At 42.6% G+C, this 8146-nt stretch overlaps 1 long non-coding RNA gene across 1 annotated transcript; it reads right to left on the minus strand.

Annotated features, from left to right (window-relative positions):
* Positions 1-4622: 4622 nt before the first annotated feature.
* LOC138424420 (uncharacterized) lies at positions 4623-7942 on the minus strand. The gene is made up of 4 exons (XR_011250792.1): positions 7816-7942; positions 7585-7705; positions 5528-5587; positions 4623-4722 (listed from the first exon to the last, which is right to left on the minus strand). It is a non-coding gene; the product is annotated as an uncharacterized lncRNA (long non-coding RNA).
* Between the last annotated feature and the right edge of the window lie 204 nt (positions 7943-8146).

An 8146-nucleotide genomic window follows, 5' to 3' on the forward strand; every position in this document is an offset into this window, starting at 1 on the left:
ACGTTTGTCCAGTGATTCTTAACTGGGGCAGTTGTGCCCCTGAGAACACTGGGCAGTGTCTGGAGGTATCGCTGATGTGCACAACTGCAGGATGGAGATGCCACAGGCATCTTTTTCTAGTGGACAAAGGCCAGGGATGCTGCTAAACCTTCTACGAACATCGCCCCTGACAGACAGCCCCCCGCCGCAAAGAGCTGTCCAGTTCCAAATGTCACTGGTGCCGGGGTTGAGAAGCTCTAAAGTCTAGCTCAACTGGAAAATGGATCTTCCTCAAACCCACCACATACCTATCCCTGGAAGGCACTGCATTGGTCAGAATCCTTGGGGCCCAGACGGCTGAACTTGTAACTGAATTCTCTACTTCCTGGTGGCTTTGGGGAAGTTACTTAACATCTCTGTGCCTAACTTCCCTGATCTGTAAAATGGGCCTAATGATGCCTATCTGAGGAGGTTCTTATGATTAAATGAGCTAATAGATGTTAAGTATTTGAACACTGGTGTGTCCATGGAAAACACTCAAGGCCTGTTAACACAGCACTGCTGATGATACTGCTACCATTCCATCACTTGTGTGTCATTTTCACTTCCCCTCCCTCTGTCTGGGACACCCTCTCCCATACTGCCCCATTCTTTAAGCCACAGTGAAAATGTCCCCCTGTCCCCCTCATGAGAGCCAAGGACCACTTTGAGCCCTCTGTTAATGTTTATTTATTTGGCTGCACCAGGTCTTGGTTGCAGCACACAGGATCTTGACTTGGGGCATGTGGGATCTAGTTCACAGCCTTCAGTTCACTGACCAGGGACTGAACCCAGGTCCTGCCTTGGGAACCTGAACTCTTAGCCCCTGGACCACTGGAGAAGTCCCCAGCCCTTTTCACACACTTCTATCATGCATCCGTGTATCATGTCTAATAAGGTTAGCTGTTCTCCCTTCTCCTGTGGATGATATAAATTACTGGAGGAGTGGCAGCTTGCTGCGTCTCCACTCTACGCACTCAGACCCTGACAGCAGTAAGCATTCCATAAATCATGTGGGGTGGATGCAGTCAGGCTCCATTAGAAACAAGACTAGTCGATGAGAAAATGTGGAAATGTCTCCCTTTCTTTTCAGACTTAATTTAATCTCTTTAATCAGCCTCACAAAGCTATGTGATTAAATATAAGACACTTGGATTTAAATTGGACTTCCGTGGTGTCTTTATCACCCGTGTGGTAACCGCATCGAAAGGTACCAGCTAAACTAGTGCCAGCAGAGCCCTGTTTCCTCCCATCACACACAGCACACACATCTCCAGCCGCACCACCCTCCTGGCCTTGGAGAGATAAACGGCCTGCATTTTTATCTGGTGTTAATAATTCTCCCCTCCTCCTATAGCCATCCATCTTTATTCTCCATCCTGGCTGAGCTGTATACCTTTTCGTAGATAAGGTGACCCAATGGCTACTCAGAGCTGGTGATTATCTACAGGAAAAACAATTTTTTTTCCAGATTGCGCTATAATCTGAATCTTCTATAATGAGGGATTTTTTTTTTCCTCTCTCTGTCTCCGTTGCTTAAAGATGAACTTGTCAGTCCTAAGATATTGCACTTCTTTAATGAAAGGATGCAAAGGTATAATGGGGTCAGAATGGCTTCTAACGCCTCTTCCATCACTAACACCTTGCCCAATGTTTGCAACCCCCGGAGCTGTTGTTTATGCACCTGTATGTGAGGGTGAGGCCACCTGCCGCATTGTGACGCCCTGATAATGAAATAAGATGCTGTCTGTGTAACTGCATGTTAAAACCCAACCTTGAAATGCTGAAATGTCATATAAAGGTGAGCAGACTGTAAGCATTAGTTGTTGATGTGATTTCAATTGTGTGGATTTTAAAAAATCTTTTTCTGAAACATAGACTCATTGATACTTTTCTGTTGAGAGTATTTAGTTACCCATAGTATCAATTTTATTTTGTTTTGTTTTATTGGATTGGCTAAAAAGCTCATTTCAGTTTTTGTATGATGTTACAGGAAATCTGAATGAACTTTATGGCCAACCCAATTTAGAAAATTCAGAAATAGGAAGGGAAAGATTTTGCTCTCCCTCTTCCTATGCTGCCCTTTTATATCTTAAGGTCTGGAAGAGCACTGGAAATACTGGGAGAGGTTTCTCTGCAGCAGAGCTGTAGTGCATTCAACCAGTTTGATAGAACTGGCCTGAGATTAAGGACATTTCACAGGCTATTGTTCCCAACTTCCCAAGCTAGTTTTATAGTAGAAGTTCTCCCAAAATATAAATCGGCAGCAAAGACTCCTCTGGGTCATGCAGAACATCACTAACTGTCCATGATGCACATAAAACTTTTACTTGTTAGAAATGTTAGACATCTTTTGCTTTGCCTTTGTTTTTCTCTCACTCTCAAACATTCACAAAGCACCTGCCAGGCAATGATATCAGGAACTAACCAGACATAGGACAAACAAGACATGGCAATTTGATTCTAAGGAAAAGGACCAAGCATTTTCCAGCCAACATTAGAATTCACAATTGACCATTCACCAATGAAACTTGCTTCCTGAGATGGAGCGAAGGCCTGTGTCTCTATCTCTAAATATGTAACTTCACTTCTCTTTCCAAGCAGCACTGACCTGACAGGGAAACATTCCCATCAGTCCCCTCTAAGTGGCGGTTAAGAAAATCATCCTCTCCAGTAGCCACGGGGTTCTACTGCAAGACATGTGATGGGTGTGAAGCTGCCACCTGGCCTGCTTTTCGAGGAGTATGTGCAACGGTAGAATGAACAGATTCAGCAATTAAACGAGTGTATGAAAGGAATGGGGAACTGTGCCAGCTGAGAGAGAGCCGTTTTCAGAAAACTTTTGTTTTTTTAACTGGCAATGATGATTGCATATTTCACACTGGAAACCACTCTTGACACGATGCTGCAAAAGAAATCGGCCCCACTGCTCCCAGAGAAAGTCCAAAGACTGTTTTCACAGTCAACAGAGACTGCTGAGAACAACATGTCTCTCTCCTGTAAAGGAAGTGCTTATCCTCTCTTTTTCCTAAGCTATGGCTCAGCTGTCCAGTAGACTTCTGTGATGATTTCCCTGTACCGCATCTTTGCTCTCCAGTAGAGTAGACACTAGGTCACAGGCACTCACTGACCACTTAGAATGTGCCATTGCAACTAAAGAACACGTTGTTCAACTTATTTACTTCAAGTTAATTCATTAGCCACAGGGAGCTAATGGCTACTGTATGAACTGAGCCGTTATTGTTTCAGTGGTGATGCTCATAATATCAACTAATTAGTTGGCCATTATATACCAAACGTTGTGTTAAACATAGGAACTAATTTAATCCTAATAACAACCCTACATGTATGAGGTAGTTAGTAATATTATACCCATTTTGAAGATGAGAAAACCGACGCACAGAGAGTAAGCAATCTGGAACAGGGCAAAGTAGGGTTTAGCATCTAGGCTGCCACTTCATAAAATCACAGTGCATTTTTAACAGCAATGGCCATTGTAACGGTGGTTATTCTGACAGATTTCACTTCCTGATCGGGTAAGAAGGCATGAAAAACATCAAGAAAAGTTTGAAACTAGTTTATCTCTTTGAGGACCTCCCAGCTAAACAAAATCAGAGTTGTCCTGCTTAGCAGTTTGAAATGATTGCATAAGGATGTATCAATTCCTTTCGCCCAGGAAGGACATAACCTGTGGCTCAGTAAGTGCAGGAAAGATGACTATTCACCCAGCTTCTTATCTGGTGTTGTCATGGAGACTCAGCCTTAAACAAAGATGGTGCTATGTTTTCTGCTCCAATAATAGAGCTCAGCAGTTAGCTTCATCTTTATTTAGTCTATGGTACCAGTCTGGAAGAGTCTCTTGAGAGAAGACCTTGAAATAGCTTCTCACTGTGCTAGCAGACAGCTAGAGATGACTCCTGGGAACAGGCGTGGTGGATGCTGCTGGTGTGATTAACCTGAATGTGTGTGTGTATGTGTGTGTATGTGTGTGTGTGTATGTTTTTAATTAGTCTTTTTAATATTCTGGAAAACACTCTGCTCTGTTAAGTATCACCATCGCACCAATGCCACATTGCACATGTTGATTATAAGAAGGGATTAAAACAGAGTTCCCAAACCTGAATGTGTATCAGAGTCCCCGGGGAGGACTTTTAAATACAGGTGACATTTGATGAGCACCAGGTTAGGGAAGAAAAGATTTAAATTAGAAGCATAAACTAAAATGCATTTCAGATCTCTTAATGGCAGATTTTCTATTATACATTGGATATTTAAATTGGTCCCTGGTATTTCCTTAAATATCTGAGTATTAACAGGTGGTAATATCAATGTAAACATTGCCACAGTGGTGACCGTGTTGAATGCATTGATGCCAAAAGTTGGGCCAGAAGTTTCTCTGTTATGAAATGAAATGAAACTAAGTGTGTTTGAATGTCCATTCCCAGGTAGCTCCTCTGGTCTCTGATAGTGCAGTGAAATTTTGGCTTTAAGGCACAGTTGCTCCTTAAACAATCAATACTAAATATGACAAGAGAAGATGTGGATTGATATCGCAGTCAAAAAATCTGGCAGGTTTTTCCAAATAAACATCAGACACACGTGGATCATTTGACAGCCTTGAATTTTATTGTGTTGGTGTACAGAGGAGAAGGGGTACAAGAGATCACAGGGGAGAGGATCAGATTGAAATCTCCAAGTTCTTTCCTAGAGGGAAGACAAAGAGAAAAGTTCAGTTAATTTTAGGTAATGTGATAATGCTGATGGCTAACGCAGAGCTTTACTGTCATCTGAGGGCTTCCCTGCTGGTTCAGTGGTAAAGAATGCCTCTGCCAGTGCTGGAGATGGCGGGTTTGATCCCCGGGTTGAGAAGAGCCCCTGGAGAAGGAGATGGCAACCCACTCCAGTATTCTTGCCCGGTTAATCCCATGGATACAGGAGTCTGGTGGGCTACAGGCCATGGGGCCGAAAAGAGTTGGACATGACTGAGCGACTAAATAAGAATGGCTGTCGTATGAAGGTGTATGTTACCAGTGACAAAATGGAGGCAGAGATCATCTTTTCTGAAGGTCATCTTTGCCTGCTTGGCATAAATGCCTCCCTTTTGTCATTTATCTTGCCTCCTCCGGGAGTCGGGATGATGCCCCACTGATACTACCATCCCTGCTTCTAGAACACAGAAGGCAGAGCATCCAGCCCCCAGGAGGAGACTGGCTTTCTCAGTAACTGATAACAGTGACTCAGGTAGGGATCTCTCACGCTTGATGGCACAATGTCTCCCCTAAGTAAAGCCCCATGATGTGATCCTAGTAGGCCAAGATCCCAGCTCCCGTTTACAATAATTTCCCCTTGTTTGGGAATATCGAGAGGACTGGTTACTATGTAGTGAGGACCACCCAGGACCAAGATGGTTCTGAAAACTGGACAGAGTCTCCTTCACTCATTAAATGCATTGGCGGGCTGGGTGGCGAAGCTCCCTGGGGACCCTCAGAAGTAGGCAGCAAATACTTGCCTCGGCCAGTTGCCTGACTCAATGCCACTGCAGATGCTCCACTGTGGTCGGACTTTTCACCTGAACAGAAACAACAGCTCAAGTCTCAGTCTGCACTTTGGCAAACCACAGGAAATTAAAATGCAAATGAAGTTTGCAAACATGACGGAATCAAGGGAAAGAAGAATTAAGCTCCAAGCATGAAAATCTAACATTTCTCATGCTAACCCTAGGAAGCCAGCTTAATCAGATTTTCAGCTAACACAGACGGTAATGACCTTGGTGGCCCACTTCTTTGTAGAGCTTTGCGGTGGCAGAAGCAGAAGAGAGAAGGAGCAGGTGATGAAGCTGGGGAAGGAATTAGCTCTACACCTTTGTGAGCCAAGAAAGTGCCATTTTTTAATGCTAGCAAATCCTTTTTCGAGTTTAATTTCCTTCACTTAGGTTCCCATGCCAAACTCGATCACCTGATACAGAGGTATAGTCTGCTTATAGTCATCAAAATACAATGACCTGTGATTTTTACTCTGAACAGGCTGCACCCTGCCCAAGTCTGTTATTCTGTGGAGTTTGATGCATTCTTAAGAGTTAAACATTTCTGACTCCAGAAGGCCATGTTCTTTGAGGCAGAAACAATAGTCTTTAACTTTTTTCAGACCACCAGAAGAATTCAGTGATAGGAGACATGACATCAAGAAGCCTTATCATTCAAAATACCATTAACAAAAAAAAAAAAAAAAACAAACAAACCAAAACACATCTTATTCTAAAATGGCCCTGGAAACAGGTTATGGTTTCTGCCCTGAAGGACCTCTCTCATCTTCAGGACGTTGAAGACTTCTAGAATCAACTAATGAGAACAATAAATGCTCATTTGATAGATTATGGAAGAGTGAAACATTCTGTCCTACTCCACTCAATTTTAGAAAACTTTATGAGAAAGAATTCTGGCCAGGAAAGCCAAGTTCAGGCACATAATCGTGGTGTGTGAGTCACTTGAAATTGCTTTATGGTTCTGAGCCTCAGTTTCCTCATTTGAGGCTCCCCATGTTAAGCGGGGATAGTAAGACCTGTCTCACTGGATGGCCGAGCACTTTGTAAGTCTATAGGCATAATATGGTGCAGTTATAACAACCATCAGAATGGATATTATTGTTATTGCTTTGAAGCACATTCTAGGCCCCTTGATAATGAGATGAATGAGCCTGGCCCTTTGGGTCAGTTTTGTATTTGATGTAAGCTTGATAAATACCAAAGTATCAATGGAGATCCTAGAGATCTTATTAATTGATGTTGTTGTAATATCTTGGCCTAGAAAGGAAACCAGATGTGTTTCACAAGTGAAGACTGACTGATTTGGTTCCACTCAGCCATTATTCTATCACTCAAGGCATACCCAGAAGTATTATTTGTACTTAAGATGCACTTCAGCTTGCCAGTCAGCCTGCAGTGACCTGTCAGAGTTAATCACATGGAGTGGTTCTTGTATCAGGTGGCATGAGACTAGCTGTCCCACAGCAGTCTTGCTGAGTGACTGATTGCCTTCTCTGTCAATTTCTCCTAGCCCAAAGACTATTAATAACCCATCAGAGACCACCGTGACCCATCTCAAAAACAGAGCTTATGGTCCTTAGAGAAAAGGTTCCTGACTTCATAGCAATCTAGATGTCATCCCTTCAAACTCCAATGGCTCACAGTAGACCAAAAAAAAAAAAAAGTAACCATGAAAGAAGAGGGGAAAGAAAAGCCAATTACGGTGACACAGAGAGATGATCACAGACCAACAGTGCCGCCTTATACATGCACAGCCCTTCCTAAAGGAAGGTTTCATGTATATGGTTCCATGCCATCTCCATAGTGTCTCAGCAAGGAAAGCTTCCTCCTGTTTCACAGAAGAGGAGATGGAAGGTGATACAGGACATGATATTCAAGGTCACAGAGGTCCATGAGGTGATGAAGCTTATGCCACTCAGAGTATCAGGGCCATGGTTAGGACCCTGGTGCAGTTTTCCTTATTATGGCCAGAGAAAAGAAACAGCACGCACAAGGTCATAAGTGATATTAGGACCACAACTTACAGAGAATGGGATGGCCGACTTCTGTTATGTCCTCTAAATGCTTGGATCAGCTCAACAAGAAGAGGCTTTGGAGCGATCTTCTCAATACTCTTTGAGCAAGCTGGGGTCTCCAGAGGTTACTCTGAAAGAGGACAGAGATATAAAAGGAATTGAAAAATAATCTTATATTTGAAAAGAAAAAAAAAGACAATGATAATATTCATGCGGATCATAAAGAGAAATAATGATTACCTTTGATTCCTAGAGAAAGTTAATTTAAAATGCATCCGAATTCCATTGTACAGCCAAAAAAAAAAAAAATCTGCAGAGCTGAGACATGTCTTTAGTAGCAGAAACCAGAGTCATCATCGCTTGTGTCCTGAGAAGATGCTCATTCACAGTAATTGGAAGGAAGAAAGATTGCAGAGATTAACTGACCTTGGTTTAGGACATGCTGTTTTCTTTTCAAATGCAAATTAAACTGGGGGTCTAAAACACAAACTCTGTCCTGAATGCCAGTCTCTGAGAAAATGCACTGAATATTTAGAAAAAAAAATTACATTGATCATGTTTCTGTTTTTTA

This window comes from Ovis canadensis, chromosome 19 (genome assembly GCF_042477335.2).
Source record: "Ovis canadensis isolate MfBH-ARS-UI-01 breed Bighorn chromosome 19, ARS-UI_OviCan_v2, whole genome shotgun sequence".
NCBI classification, from domain to species: Eukaryota; Metazoa; Chordata; class Mammalia; order Artiodactyla; family Bovidae; genus Ovis; species Ovis canadensis.